The sequence below is a fragment of the Pan troglodytes genome, chromosome 3 (assembly GCF_028858775.2).
Source record: "Pan troglodytes isolate AG18354 chromosome 3, NHGRI_mPanTro3-v2.0_pri, whole genome shotgun sequence".
Taxonomy (NCBI): Eukaryota; Metazoa; Chordata; class Mammalia; order Primates; family Hominidae; genus Pan; species Pan troglodytes.
This window is the reverse complement of record NC_072401.2, coordinates 173,179,654-173,198,022: the sequence shown is the minus strand read 5'-3', so window position 1 is coordinate 173,198,022 and position 18,369 is coordinate 173,179,654. Positions and strand designations below refer to the sequence as shown.

Below are 18,369 nucleotides of genomic sequence, written 5' to 3'. Positions count from 1 at the left end.
GGAGATACCTCATTTCCCCCTGATATGATGTAATGAAGAAGACACATTGCCTCAGTGTTATTCTTTCTGAAAACCCCATTAACTCCAGTCTAACTATGAGAAAAAAATAAGACACCCCAATTTGAGAGACATTCTGCAAAATACCTGACCAGTACCTCTTAAAACTGGCTAGGTCATGAAAAACACAGAGAGACTAAGAAATGCTCACAGACCAGGTAAGAGTTAGGAGACAGGATAACTAAATGCAATGTGCTACCCTGAACAGGATCCAAGAACAGAAAAGGGACATTGATAGAAAAACTGGTGAGAATGAAGAAAGTCTGAAGTTTAGTTAATAGTAATGTACTAATAATATTGGTTTGTTTACCTTGACACTTGTCCTGTGGTAACATAAGTCAACATCAGAAGGGGAAACTAAAACTTAGTAGGGGTATTAGGAAACACTATATACTATCTTTGCAACTTTGCTGTAAACATTAAAAAAAAATTCAAAGAAAAAATGTTTCTTTAAAAAATACATGATAACCACAATGCTGTTTAAGTTCTATAAGAATTTAGCTTTATTTATACCTCTCAAATGCCATTTTCCAAACTCAAAGATTGCATTTTGGAAACTTTCCTTATTCCAGGGCTGAAATGGCTTAACAACAGGTTATGTTCCTTCAATATGGGAACGACATGACAGACAGCTGGATCTGTGGGTGGTAAGCCCATATACAGAGTTTGCCTTGTGTGTTGGGAACGCCTGCAGTGCTTGCTGCTGTGAAATCACCAGGGTCAACTGCCGGAATCTGACAGTAACGGGCCCTAGAGAGAATTGAAGTGACATGAAAATATCAGAAATTCAGAGAACAACAACATAAAAAGGAAGTTTCATCCTCACTGAATCATGCTGCCCAGTTAAGAAAGACATTATTATTCCTATACATGAGTAAGTTACTCATTTTTTCTAGAATCTTTTTATTTATTATACTAGATATATTTTTCAGGTTGATGCTACAGGAATTGTTTTTGAACGTCTATATGAGAAAAAAAGGTTGAGAACATTAAAAAATAAAAGTTTGTAAAATATAAAGCTTCCTAAATAAAGCACTGTTGGCTCTGAAGTTCCAGCGTTGCCATACTCTCCCTGCAATGGGGATCTGGTGGCTTCCACTTGCTTCCAGATCAAGTGCTAAATAATAGCATCTTCTCTTCTCCATGTCTGAACCATCAATGAAAGGCTTACTTGACCTAAATGATGCCCCATTTCCTCCTAAAAATGTTGCCTTCCATTTTAACCCACAAAATCCTAAAGTAAAAGGATAATTAGGAAAAATATATGTAAGTTCACAATTTCTTAACTGAAATATATGGGATCAGATTTGTTTCAGAATTTTGAATTTTTCTAATTTTAGAAAGATAATTAATTGGTTAGAATGTATATTACATAATATTTTGCCTGGGCAGAAAACAATATTCATGTGCATTAATGTTTCTGCAGTAAAATTTATGAACATTCATACTAAGTGAACTGACTAAAGACTTCAAGGGTTTTGGCAACAAATGTGCTCAGGTCTTTTTTGGTTTTGCCATAATACAGACTTAAAGCCTTCTCAGTTTTCAGAACTTCTTTTCTGACTTCAGAATTGCTGGTAAAAGATTCGAACCTATATAAAGTGTTTCTGTTTCTTCTCATTCAAAAATTCATCTGTTTGAAATCTATGCTCAACTACAAGTACACAGAATCTCAACATTTCCTGTGGATCATTGGCATGCAGTTTTACAGAGCAGAATCCCACTTGGTGCCTGGATCTGAGAGTACCATCCAGTTTGTCATCTGGAAATCTCCAAAGCTCCCAGTTTGGGTGATAAATAACAGGATGACCACAGTGAAATGTTTTCTAAGAAAGTATTGTTCTACTGCAGCAACGCTTAGACAAGAAAGCAGAAAACAACAATTTGGGATGCATGTTGCTTTGATTAAAAACAATAATAAGTCATCATTATTTCATTAAAAATAAGTTTTAAATAATCATAATAATGTATCTAATTAAATCATCAAGTCATTTATAAATACTTATACAGTATTCTACCTTCCCATTTCTGTCTCCAGTTCCTGCTCCCCAGGGGCAACCAATTAACATTTGGGGTGTTTTTTGGACAATTGGTTCTCTTAATTTTGTTAACAGATATTTCTTAAGTATCTACTGTGCACCACACAGTTTAATTGAGTAGTAAATAATAATGACGCGCACCGTTAATAGGCAAATTAGATAATAGGTTAGAGGGTAAAGTACCATGGGAAAAACAGAGCAACAGAGCAGGTACAGTTATTAAAAGTGCTGTGGGATAGAGGATGGTATGTAATTTAAAACAACGTATTCAGGGCAGGCCTCACTGGAAAACGTGGTTGAGAAGAATTTTAGAGATGAAGGAGGTAGGCATGGAGATATTTGTGAGACAGAGTTCTACTGAGCCAAAGGCCTGTTAAAATACCTAAAAGCTTAGGGAGCAATTTGTTATTTTATAGATTGTGCTTTTGGTGTTGTGGTGTTGTTTCCAAGATATCTTTGCCTAAGCTAAGCATGTGAAATTTTCTCCTAAGCTTTCTTCTGGAAGTTTTATAACTTAACGTTTTAAATTTAGGTGTATTATCTATTTTAATTAATGTTTAAAAAATTAATTTTAAAATTAATTATTTTAAAATATATTTTTTTGCGTATGAATATCTGATTGTCCCAGCACAATTTATTGGAAAGCCTATAATGTCTCCATTACCTTTGTGCCTTTGTAAAAATTAGTTTTCTATATATGTGTGGGTTTATTTCTAGATTTTTTATTCTGTTCTTATTTGTCCATCTTTGTGACAATAACATGATGCTTTAATGACCGTAGCTCCCACATGCATTTTAACTTTATGTATGTTGTATGCCATGAAATACCTTGTTATTATAATTACACACGTAATATATGCATTATCATATCTTTAATTATATATGTATTATTATACATGTAATTATATATGCTATGTACATTATTATTGAATAAGAATATGCTATTATTTTGTGGAAACAGCCAGATAAACAGTCTCTTTTTCTTTCATAGAGACTTACATAATAAGGAAAAACAACCTTTACATGTACCCATATTGTAACATTTCTAGTGCTCTTCATTTCTTTGGATAGATCAGATATTTATCTGTTAACATTTTCCTTCTATCAGAAAGACTTCCGTTAACATTTCTTCTAGTGTGAGACTGTTGGTGATAAATTTTTTCAATTTTTATATATCTGAAAATGTCTTTATTACACCTTCATTTTTGAAAGATGTGTCTTCCAGTTATAAAATTCTAGGTTCATAGTTTAAAAAAACTTTTCTTTAAAGGTATTGCTCTACCAACTCCTTGCTTGCACAGTTTACAGCAAGAAATCTGCTGTCATTTCCATTTTTGTTCCTCTAAATGTAATATTTTTTCCTATGGCTGCTTTTAATAATTTATTTTTATTAATTATATTAAGAAATTTTATCATGATGTATCATCGCTTAGTTTTCTTCATATTTCCTTGAGTTTTACTAAATATTATGATTTGACTGTGTTTCTGAAATTCTATGTGTTGGAAACTTAATCCCCAATGTGTCAGTATTAAAGCTGTGGTCTTTAATAGCCAGGTGTGGTGGTATGCACCTATAGTCCCAGCTACTGATGAGGCTAAGGTAGGAGAATCACTTGAGCGCAGGAGTTTGAGGATTCAGTGCACTCCAGCCTGGGTGACAGAGCAAGATCCTGTTTCAAAAAAAAATAAAAAAAGCTGGGGCCTTTAAGAGGTGATTGGATCACCTAATGATTGGATCATAAGGGCTCTCACATTATGAATGGATTAACTCATTCATAGATTAATGGATAGATTGGTCATCATGGGAGTGGAACCTGTGGCTTTTTAAGAAGAGGAAGAGAGAACAAAGTAAGCACATTAGCACGCTCAGCCCTCTTGTCATGGCATGCTCTGCATCACCTCTAAACTCTGTAGAGACCCCACCAACAAGAAGGCTCTCACCAGATGCCTCCAGAATTGTAAGAAATAAATGCCTTTTTCTTTATAAATTACCCAGTTTTAGGTGTTCTGTAATAAACAACAGAAAACTGGACTAAGACACTGAGTATGTTAGATCTATTTGCTTATAGTTTTTATCAAGCTTGGAAATGTTCAGCCATTATTTCTTCAAATATCTTTTTAGTTCATCTTTTCCCCCTCTTTGTTAGGGATACAATTACTCATAAATTAGGCTGCTTGAAGTTGTTCCAGAGCCTGTAATCTTTTCCTTGTTGTAGATTCTTCTTTTCCCCCTCTGTGTTTCATTTTTGATAGTTTCTGTTGCTAGGCCTTAAATTTCATTTATATTTTCTTTTACAAAATCTACTCTGTGGTCAGTCTCATCCAGTTATATTTTATCTTGACATTGTATTCTCTACAATTTCAATTTAATTCTCTTTTATATCTTCTTTGTCTCTAACTTTTTCAACCTATGGAGTATAGCTAAAATAAATGCTTTAATATCCTTCTCTGCTATTTCTAGTATCTGTGTTAGTTCTGCATCAGTTTTGATTGATTTATTATTCTCGTTATTATGTGTTGCTTTTACTTTTCTAATAAGATGCCTGGTAATCTCTGATTAAATGCCAGACCTTGTGAATTTAACTTGGTAGTGCTAGATATTTTGTATGCCCATACATTTTCTTGAGCTTTGTTTTGAGATGCTATTTGTAAACAGTTTAATCTTTTCGGGGATTGTTTGTATTCCTTATTAAAGCGTTCTGAAGCAATGCTCAGTGTGGGGTTAATTATTCCTCAGTACTGAAGAAGGACTTTTCCTAAATACTCTATGCAAAATCCTATAAATTGATGATTTTTTTCAATCCAATGTGGCCAGGATAGAACAGGTACTGTCGTTGGCCCTGCGCGAGTCCCCAACACTGTTTTCTGTAATCATTTTGGATGATCTCTCTTATCCTAGGGTAGTTTGCTCACACATGTAAGCTGATCAGTACTCTGTTAAATACTCAAGGAGGACTATCTGCAGATCTCTGGGATTCTCTCTATGTGCAGTTCTCTTTTCTCTGGTACACTGTCTTATGAGATTAAGTGCCTTGATTGCCCTGAACTCTCAACTCCATCTTCTCAACATAAGATGAGAGATTTCTAGTTTCCCCTTAAGTTTTCCTTCTCTGCACTGTGGGCGAACATTCTCTCAATGCAACACACTGCAGCAATTGTCGGGCTCACCATTTGTGTGTGTGTGTGTGCCATCTCTCAGGAATTACTATTCTTCATTGATTGATGTCTAGTGTTTTGAAATTTGTTGTTTTATGTGTTTTGTTTGGGACTGTTTGCTGTTTCAAACGCAAGGGTAATTCTGTCCTCTCTACTCCATGTTGGCTTTTACTGCTATATCATATCGCAAAAGATTGCTGAAGGAGTGTCAAGGGAACATTCCTCAGGAGTGGGCCTGATTGCTTCAGCCAGTCCATTTTTTTTTTTTTTGCTAATTAGACCAGGATCCTTGCTTGGAACCATAGTCATAGGCTACAACATAACATCATGTTTTTTTAAAAAACTCACAGATCTCAAGAAGTTACCTCCAAAATGCTAAAAAGCAATCTGTATCCTTGACACTAAACATAGTTTTGAAACAAATCTATGGCTCTGTGTGGTTCTTTTGTTTTTCCTTTGTATAGGTATTTTATGGTGCTTGTCTGTATAATTTAGATGTTATGCTCATACTCTAATATAGTATTGTCATTTTTATTACAAAGGAAAATTTGATATTTTTTCCTATGGAATTCTAAGAAAGTTTAGCTAGTTTGTTAAAATTTCTCTCTCTCTTTCTCTCTCTCTCCCCTTGTGGTGCTATTAGATATAGATACAGATATAAAAATATTTATTTATTTATAGTTTTTCATCCTTCCTGGCTTCTAACTCCCACAGTTTTTGTTATAATGTTGAGGCACTTTAAGCCACAGGAAATAGAATCTCTGTTTCTGACCTCCTGTTCTCTTTCACCTCAGAACTGTAATCTGATTGTGGGTCAAAAACCCCCCATTCTAGGGAGAGTCCTGCCCCATACCCTAGAGAAGGAATGCTACACAGAGAGGCCAAGAAAAGTCAGAACAGACAGGCCTCGCTAGGTCTAGATCCTGCGTTTTTTTTTTGTCTAATCACATTTGTATATGGTTATTAGTCATGCCTACGTAGTGAAGCTCTCATAAAAGCCCTAGAGGACAGGGTTTGGGGAGCTTTGACTAAATGTTTAAGTTCCTGGAGGGTGGTGCCCCAGGGGGGCCAATGCAAGCTGTGCACCCCTTTCCCCATACCACTTCCTATGTCTCTTCATCTGTATCCTCTGTAATATCCTTTATAATAAACCAGTAAACTTAAGTGTTTCCCTTAGTAATGTGAACTGCTCCATCAAATTAATCAAACCCAAAGAGGGTATTGTAGGAACCCCAACTTGAAGCCAGTCAGTCAGAAGTTTCAGAGGCCCAGACTTGTGATGATGTCTGTGGGGAGGTAGTCTTGGGGACTGAGCCCTCATCCTGTGGGATCTGACAATATTTCCATGTAGATAGTGTCAGAGCTGAACTGGAAGACACCCAGTTGGTGTCCACTGCTTGGTGGTGGGGGGAAACCCCAATACATTTGCTCATAAAAATCTTCTGTGTTGACGATTGTTGTGGTGTGAGGAAGGAGGAAACTTCCTCCTTGTTGTGGTGTGAGGAAACTGTGAAAACACAGTTTCACAGAGTTTTTCTGTAAACAACCCTCCATAATCATACTTTTATTCAAAGTGTTTAACGCAGTTTAAAAACACCTTCATGGATTTATTTGTAAACTAGGCAATTTGACTGAACTCCCTTTGTAAGAGTGGTTAGGGAATCTGTAGTTAACACTAAAGATGAAGGTCATAGTCTAGTTTTCCTCTCTTATGTAACCAAAACTGAAAAGATAAAACCATTGAAAATTACTATGTTCTATTATAAATGGCACACTAAAGTAAATCAGCTTTTGCAAATATATGTATATACATATATATATTTAATTCTATATAGTAAAAAAGAATTACCGTTATAAGGTAAATCTAAACTTCTGTAACTATTTTAACCATCTTGAAGATTAGGAGGCAACTTACGTAACTTTTCAGGCAAACTGGGAAACATTTACACAGATGAGCAATAACCTAGCATGAGGTTCACCAGAAATGCAAAAGTTATCACAGGGAAGCCTGACAGGAAGAGTTCCCCACCTGGAATTACCACAGGCACACTTCTTTATTCCCGCTATTGCAAATACGTTTAAGTCAATGTGGATCCTCAGAGGGAAGGAGAATAAATGGAAAATAAAGAGAATATTTCTTTCATAATACCCCTTGAGGGATTTGCACACATTTAAAAATTACCATCCTAGACCTACATTATAGATTCATAGTAAATGTACCACTTTGTCTTGAAGAGAAGTATTTGACTAATTGTTTTAGCCTGAGCTCTCCAGAAAGACAGAACCAATAGGATATAATAGATAGATAGATAGATGATAGATGATAGATAGATAGATAGATAGATAATAGATAAGAGGGGCCTTATTAGGTGAGTTAGCTTACACAATTATAGAGACTGAGAAGTCTCACAATAGGCCATCTGCAAGCTGGAGTCCTAAGAAAGTGAGTAATGTGGCTCAGTCCAAGTCTGAAAGCTGTGGTGTAACTCTCGGTCACAGCCTAAAGGCTTGAGAACCCAGAGGACCACTGGTGCAAATCCAGAGTTCAATGGTCAGAGACCTTCAGTACTGGTGTCCAAGGGCAGAGGAAGGAGAGTGTCCTGGCTTCTGGACACAGAACAGAAGTTTGTCCTTCCTCTGCCTTTCTGTTCCATCTGGTCCCTAGGCAACTGGATGGAGCCCGCTCACATTAAGGGCTGATCTCCCCCATTCAGTCCTTTAACTCACACACCAGTCTCCTCTGGAAACACCCTCACCCTCAGAGAGACACTCAAGAATCGTGCTTTATCAGCTATCTAGGTAGTCCTTAATTCAGTCAGCTTGACACCAAAAATTAGCCATCAAACTCATGTAAACAGCTGAGTAAAAAGAAACTTGCCCAGAATTCATTGGTTTGCAAAGAACACTTATCCACTCCAGCAGTTAATCTCTAAAAGAGCTACATGCCCATTACACTCAACAAGCAAAGAAATATTGAAGGTAAGTAGAGAGATAAAGAAACATAGAAGGCCAGGCGTGGTGGCTCACACCTGTAACCCCAGCATTTTTGGCAGCCGAGGCGGGTGGATTGCTTTGAGCTCAGGAGTTCAAGACCAGCCTGGGCAACATGACAAAACCCCCTCTCTACAAAAAAAAATAAAAAATTAGCCACGTGTGGTGCTGCATGCCTGTAGTCCCAGCTACTTGGGAGGCTGAGGCTGGATGCTTGCTTAAGCCTAGGAAGCTGAGGTTGCAGTGAGCCTAGATCATACCACTGCACTCCAGCCTGGGCAACAGTATGAGACCTTGTGGCAAAAAAAAAGAAAAAAAAAGAATGTAGAATGTAATGTGTTTCCCACAGCAGGCTAATAAAGACTTACTTTCAAAAAACAAACAAAAAATATGAGTTTTCTGGTTCCTATGCTCACTATGCATGACACAAAATAACAAACACAGATTATTTGAAATAGAAAGAAAATTATAGGTAAGAAAATCCTCACAAAACTCTCCTCTGGGAAGATTTCTTGTATACAAAGTTTGTGACATAGGTATTTTTTCTTAGCAACATAAAATATGCATTTTTAATGTTTTTGTTATTATCTTGTGGTTGGGCCAAATTCCTGAAGTTGGGAAATTTGTATTTTACCTTAATCTGAGGGAAAATTAACAAGAATTAACGACTTGCCATGCTTGACTTACAGCTGATTATAGCCGATTTGTTGAAACATATTGAAAGAGAAACCAGTATTTTGAGAACAATGCTAACTTATTGCTCTTTTTTTTCCTTGTGAATCATAAGGCATAGAAGGTAGAATTAGGGAAGAATATATATAGTCATGTGCTACATAATAAAATTTCAGTCTATGATGGACCCCATATATAATACTGGTCCCATGCCACCAGGACCACTGGTATATTAAAAATGTATTATTTTTTACTATACCTTTTTATTTATTTATTTATTTTAAGAAATGTGGTCTCACTCTGTCACCCAGGCTAGAATGCAGTGGCGTGATCACAGCTAACTGCAGCTTGAAACTTCTTGGCTAAAGAGATTTTCCTGCCTCAGCCTACCCAAAAGCTGAGACTACAGGAACACACCACCACACTCTATCAATTAGTTTTTTCTTTCTTCTCTCTCTCTTTTTTTTTTTTTTTGTAGAGATGAAGGAGTCTCACAATGTTGCCAAGACTTGTCTCACACCCCTTGCCTCAAAAGATCCTCCCACTTTGGCTTTCCAAACACTGGGAATACAAACTAGAGTCACCACATCTGGCTTGTACCATTTTAATATTTATATATTTAGATGCACAAATACTTACCATAGTGTTACAGTTGTCTACAGTATTCAGTGCAGTAACATGCTGTACAGGTCTGTAGTCTAGGAGCAATAGGCTATAACATAGAGCCTAGGTGTATGGTAGGCTATGCCATCTAGGTTTATGTAGGTATACTCTATGATGTTCATACAAAATCACCTAAGAAAGCATTTTTCAGATCATATCCCTACCCTATCATTAAATGACATATGACTTCATATATATTCATTCTGTGAAAGAAACTTAACTCACGTCTAGGTCAATGGGTGGAATTACTGACAACTCTTATTTCTATGAACTCAGGATGAGTTTAATGAATGCATTTCCTCACTCTCTTCTGGTCTGCAAGACTGGACACAATACAAAGACAATAAATATGGATGGTTTATGGGGAAATAAATCATACTCTTTTCAGGAAGATAATATTAAAAAGTAATAGGATTTTATAACTTACATTTACAATTATTATTAGAGACATGTACACTACTGTTTCTGTATTTTGTCTAAGAAAACATGAATCTAAAATTGGTAAATATTTTATTAATAAAAAAAGCTTGTAGAGAGAGTGAATCTAGTACTTCCTTTCAGAGTAAAACACAGCTTCAGCCTGGACTTCACAGCATATCCAAAATATATTTAAAATACTTAAACAATTAGAGTTCACTGCTCAAAGTAGGACCTAAATAATTTTTGGAACAGGAGAAGATTTTCTATATTTTATATGATTAAATGAAAGCTGTGGACTTGACAGGACTGAGCAAAAAAGTATCCTGGAATTTGAAAACTAAATATATTGTTAGAAAATTCAAGAGCTGAGTGAAATTATTTTTATAGTTATCCAACTTTGAATTTTCAGAAACTGCTTTTAATACCTAAATTATGAACTTGTTTTTTTCCCTCAATTTGTACTACAAATACTTACATTTTGATTTATCATATGCAGTTTAAAGTTTCAATATGCAATATTTGATTAAGAATAATGTATATTTATATATTACAAAACATAACACAAATAAATAACCATGACCAAATTACCATACCTAAATGGAATCTTACCAATAAATTTAGCTATATATGTATACAGCTGCAAATGTTATCTCTCTGCACTGTTGCCAAACAACTATATTGAATTTTGGAACTACGGCATGAACTTAATAATTTATCACATATTTTTATTTTTAAAATTTGCTAGCTTTGGACTTTATAGAAGCATAGTACTCTATAAAATTTATTTTTCTAAAGATTCATTCATGTTATTGAATGTTGCTGTAGTTTGTTCAATATCATAGCTGTAAAATATTTATTTAGTGCAGTATCCATACTCCCTTCTGTTAATGGATATTGAGTTATATTCAGTGTACTCCCTTATGAATGGCGTTGCATTAATAATCTATCTTATGTCCCCGACTGCATGCTTCCAAGACTGTAAAATAATATTGCAGGATTAGAGTGTATTGAATGTTATTGTATTCCAAAGCAGTATTTATCAACATACATTCACAACAACAAATTATACAAGATCTTATTTCATATTCTCCCCCAAACTGGGTATTAACAGGGCTAAGGGCCCAGTACCTATTGACCAAAGAGTGAACACTGTAGACAGCAGTAAACTTGTCTGCAATGTTCACTCTTTGGTCAATAGGTAATGGATCCTTAACCTGGGTACTTCAGCTGTGAATCATACCCACTCTGCAAATGGTATGTACCTTGACCCATCTCTTCACTCTCTTAGAATTTGAGGGCAAGGGGAACTGATGCAAATATACTGATATTCATGCCATTTGCTGTGCTGTGAGTGATAACGTCTCATTACTCTTAGGAATCTTTTGTCTTCTTCAACATCTAGGACACTGTGGCAAGCTAACATGTGACCTTGCAACTTGAGTAAAATCTCTGACCTGTCACAGTTGTAAGATATAAACTAAAAGAAGATACTTGTTATATCTAAAACCAACAAACACTTAGGATCCAATATATAGAAAGAATTCCTGTGGATCAAATAAAAGAAAAATAACAAAGTACAAACAAGCAAAAGAAAGGACTTATAATTTAAAATAAGAGTAAAAGGATGAATAAACACATGAAAATATGTTCTTAACTTCATTTGTAATCAATGAAATGATAAAGGAGATCACCATAAGATAGAATTTTATGCCCACTAGTTTGGCTACAATTAAGATATGTGTTAATACCCAGTTTGGGAGAGAATATGAAATAAGATCTTGTATAATTAGTTATTGTGAATGTATATTGATAAATACTGCTTTGGAATAAAATAACATTCGATATATATGTAGAAAGTTACAGAGTTGCCTACGTGGTCAGCTATAGAAACTGCTATATATTAAGATAGCTTTCAGTTTCTGGAAAGAAAGCTAGGAATATTTTCTTTTCTTGATATTCTGTGACAAAGAAACTTATTTATTTGAAGGAAGAATTACCTGTTTCTTGACATTTTGACAAAATTCATGTGAAATATCATATCAGTTGGTGTTTCAAGAAATATGTTTTAAAATGATTTAATTAATTTAATGATTAAAATCAAGCATTTAAAGAATTTTTCCTAGAAAGTTGTCCATTTCTTCTAAGTTATAAATTTATTACCATACCAATTTTCTTAGTATTATATTTTTAAACCTTTGTTAGACCTATACCAATGTTTTGTCTTTTAAATCATTACCTTCATTTTTACCTTCTCATTTTTCTCAATTATCTTCAAGAAAAGATATTATAACTTAATTAGTCATATCAAATAATCAGCTTTGGCTTTGCCAACATCTTCTATTATGTTTTTGTTTTCTGTATTATTTCTTTTGCAATATAATCATTTTTCTTGTTATTTTGCTTATATATTAAGTTTAAATAATTATTAATGTTCACATTATTTTATGGTAAGCATTTATTAAAATAATCATCTTTTGAGTACCCTTGTCACTATTACATTTATCGATATGCATATATAAAAATTCTAATTGCTTTATAAATTCAATCTCTTTGAACTATGAGATTTTTCTCATAGAACTAATATTTCTTTGAACTATGAGATTTTTATCAGTGTGCTTTGAAACATTCAATTTATATAATTTTTGTTTTCTATTTTGATTGACTTAAATTTACTTGTATTATCATTACATGATGAGTTTTATATCATTGTTAACATGTAATAGTTACTGAAAATAGATTTTTATTTTAGAATGTGGCCAGTTGTTTGCAAATGTTCTATATGTGCTCAAGCAATTCACACATTATTGTGTTTATAGTTCTACATGATCTCAATAAATGAAAGTCATTAGTGTGTCATTCAAAACTACATTTTTATTGAGTTTTTGTCTATAAAACATCTTTCTTAGTCCATTTTGTGTTGTAATAACATAATGCTATAGACTAGGTGATTTAAAAAGAAAAGACATTTATTTCTTTTTGTTGTTTGTTTTTGGTTTTAAGGAGCAAAAAATTTAATAGGCAAGAAAGAAGGAAAGAAGAAGAAAACAGCTCCCCCATACAGAGGCAGAGGGAAGAGGGATTCAAATGAAGAGAAAACCCCAAAGGCAGCGGAGATTAGCCAGTTATATGAAGAGGCTGGAGGAGGTGGTGTCTGATTTGCATAGGGCTCAGGGGATTGGTTTGACCAGGAAGAAAGACATTTATTTCTTACAGTTCTGCAGGCTGGGAAGTCCAAGGTCGAGAGGCCCACTTATCTGGAGAGGATCTTCTTGCTGTTTTATTTCACTGTGAAAGGAGGAAGGGCAAAAGAAGGTAAGAATTAGAGAACTCGTGGGAAGGGGGCCAAACTCATTATTTTATCCCACTCCCACAAAAACAACATTAATCAGTTCATTAGGCTGGAGCCCTCATGACTTAAGCACCTCTTAAAGTTGTGTTGGGGATTAGGTTTTAACACATGAACTTTGAGGGAAAAATTCAAACCATAGCAACATCAAAATTGGAAGAACTGTGATGCAATAGCATACCATAATTAAGGGAGGAGACCACCCCTCATATTGTCTTATGCTCAATTTCTGCCTCCAAAGAAAGAAGAAGTAAAGGCTAAAAGGCAGAAATGAAATCCACAGGCAGACAGTCCAGCGCCACGCCCTGGGCCTGGTAGTTAAAAATCAACCCCTGACCTAACTGCTTATGTTGTCTATGGATTCCGCACATTGTATGGAAAAGTATTGTGAAAATCCCTGTCCTGTTCTGTTCAGTTCTGATTACCGGTGCATGCAGCTCCCAGTCACATAGCCCCTGCTTGCTCAGTAGATCACGACCCTCTCGCATGGACCCCCTTAGAGTTATAAGCCCTTAAAAGGGACAGGAATTGCTCACTCAGGGAGCTCGGCTTTTTTGAGACGTAAGTCTGCCTATGCTCCTAGCCAAATAAAGCCCTTTCCTTCCTCAATTCGGTGTCTAAGGGGTTTTGTCTGCAGCTCATCCTGCTACATAATGACAAATTTGTTATTTTTCTCTACTGTTTTATTTATTGTAGATTCATATTGTTTAGACTATTTTATCATTTTCTTAATTTGTTAATTGAATGCTTTATCTTAGAGTAACAGCCCCCAATTTTTTGTTTTGCTTTGTTTTGTGTTCTTATATTTTTTCATGCCTTTATTTTCAAACTTTCTATAATCTCATGATTTTAGTGTATATCTTATAAATAGCATATAATTAGATTTTAATATGTACTCTGATAATTATTTTTGTTCATGTGACACAATTAGTCTACTTAAATTCACTCTGATAATGAAACTATGTAGATTCTCTTAAAATATCATTTTCTGTTTTTGGTTTTTCTATGTTTTTCTACTCGTGGCCATTTTAGGTGGTAGTAATTATGTAATTATTTTTTATTATTTAGTATTTGTATTAGAAATTTTATCATGAGTATTTAACTTATCAAAGCCAATAAGCAACATATTAGTCCATCTCCTAAATGATAAATAAAAAATAAAATTATACCATTTTATTACCCTGTGAGCTATTTTGTCATGTAATTTAGTTCTTTTTATTTCACAAGTTAGACATGATAAATAAAATACACAACTAAATTGTACCCAAATGAATAATTTGATTCTTCTATGTTTGTATTCCTGCTTACCAACTCTGTTTTACATATTGTTAAAGTATTTTTAGATCTGAGCTTTAATTACATAAAAGGAAATACACTTTTCTAGCCTTATAATTCAAATGCTATTGACAAATATATTTTCAGGTAACTGTTACTGTGTAGCCAAGATCACTAAATGTATGCACCCCATCTACCTAGAAACTAGGAATCCACTTTTTTCTTACTGTAGTAATGATTTTTCTTGAATTCCATGTAAAGAAACTATAGCAATTATAAAGTATATACTCTTTGTCATCTTTTTTCTTCAAAAAGCAAAGTGATTTTGAGTTTCATCTATGTCACTTGTGTATCAGTTTTTTTTTATTTTTTGATGGATGGTATTCCACTGATGGATATACCACATTTTTTATCCATTCATGAATTGATGATGGACATTAAACTTTTTATTTTGCAGTGATTGTGAATGGAATTATATAAAAATTTGATTATAAGTATTTGTGTGAACATGCTTTAATTAATTTTGGGTATATATATCAAAAATAGGAATCAATGAGTCACATGGTGATTGTATGTTTAACTGTGTAATACACTGTTCAGCTGTTACCTAAGTAGGCTGTATCTTTTTTCTAAATCTCAATGACATATGAGAATTTGCATTGCTTACTATAGCTATACTTTTAAATTTAGGATACTTTAATAGGTACATAGTGATATTTAATCGTGGTTTTATTTTGCATGTGATTTGTATTTTAATTTAATTTGTATTTCATGGCTAATGATGGTGAGCATGTTTCCAAGGGCTTATTAGCCATCCATTTATCTACTTTAGTGAAGTATTTTTTTCAGATCTTTTATTCATTTAATATTGAATCATTTGTCTTCTTATTGAGTTGGAAGAGTACATAATATATTCTGGATGTAAGTTGTTTAACTGATATGTGTTTTGAAAATACTTTCTCTCAGCCTGTGGCTTGCTTTTCATTTGTTTATCTTTCAAGGAATAATAATTAATAATTTTGAATTAATTTATTTATCACTGATTTTCTTCTATAGTTGGTGATTTTGTGTCCCTCAAAAACATTTGCCTAATCCAATAGTTAAAAATTTTTCTCTGGATTTTCTTCTAGAAGTTCTATAGTTTTATGACTTATAAATAGGTCCAGAATCAGCTAAGACATCTGGCACTCTAAGGCTAAATCCTCCTGCTGGTGTATGTATTTGAGCTGGGGACACATTTAATGTTTGAGCATTGTTCAAGTAAAAACTAGGACAAATTTGAAAAGTTTGTAAATGAAGTTGCCTTAAGCATAGAGACATATATTTCCTAAATTCTATGTATCTTGCATTTTGAGAGTTTAGTTATATGGCTCCCCATATACTGGATTAATCATTTACCAGGGTTGATATATCTAGCTAATAAGATTCTGAAAATCCTATGTAGGATGAATTTCCCATAGTAAAAAAGTTCATTGGATTTTTAGTACTACAGCTCCATAAGAATTTATATACCACACAATTTTTTTTGATAATTGGTGAAAGCAGTAGTAGTTGAGAGAGACATGAAACTTATTACAGTTACAAAATACACAGGAAACTGATTTGAGGGAAGAAATCATAATGAAAGGCCCATTGCTTACTCTAGAATTTCAGCAAGAATCTACAGTTGAACGAAGTTTTGTGATTCTTTTTGAATGGTAAGAATTTTATACAGAATAGTAAAAACACACAAAAATACAAAACAAAATTCTATTTTCTCTTCTGCTTACCTCCTAATCAAGTTATTACCATATTTATGTCTTTTGTGTTCAATCCAAACTGCTAACAGCAGTCACTCACAGCTTACACATCCCCAGTGAAATAATTTACTTCTAAATCCACTTGGATCTAGTAAGTCTTTCTACAGCTAAAGTAAATAAAGTCAGACTCAAAAACCAAAATATTTTTTTAAATGAACTTTATGTTGGAAATTAACACAGTTTCCCACTTTATTAATATGGAAGTTATTTTTCTTTTGTATCTATTCTAACCTAAATTGTTATTTTAACATATTTTGACAACCATTTCTTTGAAAGACAAAATGTTCATAGGCACTAGAATAGTTTTATAAACAAAATGTGGTCTGTACGATTCAAGAAAGCATAATTTAGTGAGGGAGAATTGTAAACACTTTTCATACAACATGATAAAAATCTACATTTGAAGTATATAGAAGGATTCTTTGAGAATGTTGAAAAAGGCTACCAAATACTTTCACAGATGAGGCTATAGTCTATTAGTTTCTGACCAGGAATACTATCAGTGGTGAAAGTAAAAAGTGAAAAAATTAGAGGTAAGAAATCAGAGGTAATAAGCCTTAAAAGTGACCAAATATGGAGAATAAAGTACATTTTCAAAAGAAGGCTTGTCAGGTTTTTTATTTGGGGGAGTCAGTAATTGATTATTACAATAATGATAACAAGTGTTAAAGTAGGTCATAATGTATGTGTTAGTTTTGTGATAAAAATATTACAGTAAAAGAAATCAGAGCATTTTGTAAAATATTTCAGTGGTTCATCACATTTTTAGAGTCCCTTAAAATCCTTTAATTTTACATTAATTTACATAATTATTTACCTAATAAAATCTAATATGTTTTTAGGATTTCTAATTTAATGTTAATTTGCTTTGAATTTTTATATGTCCACTATATCTTTTAAAGAATAATCATGAGTAAAATGTAGGAGGATGTTTTAGTGGGAATAATTTTGTAAGTGTTATTGCATTGGTGAATTTTCATTTTGGGGGGAAGATTTATTTTCTTAGGCCATCTTTTTATGTCAGAGACTCAAATGAAGTATACTCAGATAATTATTGCCTATGGTTGAAGGAAAGGCCAAGTTAGCTACATAACAATGACATTCTATGTTTGGGGTAATACCAATTAAGTCTTCTTCATGTAGAAAATAATCCTTCATTGCTATTTTCTACTGCAGAGGGTACAGAGTTGGGGGCAGATGAAAAACTCATCCATGAATAGAATAGACCTCTAAAATACACCTTAAAAAAGAAAAAGCCTCACATAAAAAACTCATAATAATGCCACTTAAAATTACTGTTAACAGGTTCAGTGAAATCCAAGTTGTATCAAGGTATCAGTAACAGGGTGAAGTGGAGGATATATTGAACATAAGCAACTCAAACACAGCAGTTGCAAAATAGAGACTTTTAAAAACTTTATAAAAGACAGAAACACTGATAAATTATTCTACCGGAGTTTCTCCACTAGGTGCCACAGAGTTTAACAGTGATCAATAGTGAATTAACAATGTTTAAAAGTAATCTGCTCCTCATGTAGAGCATTGATCTAGGAAACCAAGCTTTGCAATTAATCAGAAAAGACATTTGCATGTTTTGAATTGCAGGCCTAATAATAGAATATAGATATAAAGTTAACTTTTCTTTTCTTGACTTAAACAACAGAAATATACTGTCTCAAATTTCTGGAGTGTAGGAGTCCCAAATCAAGAGGCTATCAGGGCTGCTTCTTTCTGAGAGCTGTGAGGGAAGGATCTGTACCAGGCCTCTCTCTTCCCGGCTTGTAGATGTCCCTCATCTCCTTGTGTCTTCACATCATTTTCCCTCTACATATCTCTGTCCAAATTTGTCCTTCTTATGAGGACACCAGTCTTATTGATTCAAGGTCTACTCTAATGACCTCATTTTAACTTGATTACATTTATAAAAACCCTATCTCCCAATAAGGTCACA

At 33.8% G+C, this 18,369-nt stretch overlaps 1 long non-coding RNA gene across 1 annotated transcript; it reads right to left on the bottom strand.

Annotated features, from left to right (window-relative positions):
• Positions 1 to 536: 536 nt before the first annotated feature.
• Positions 537 to 13,425, bottom strand: LOC129143874 (uncharacterized). Its single transcript, XR_008547835.2, has 2 exons — positions 13,210 to 13,425; positions 537 to 807 (listed from the first exon to the last, which is right to left on the bottom strand). It is a non-coding gene; the product is annotated as an uncharacterized LOC129143874 (long non-coding RNA).
• Positions 13,426 to 18,369: the final 4,944 nt, after the last annotated feature.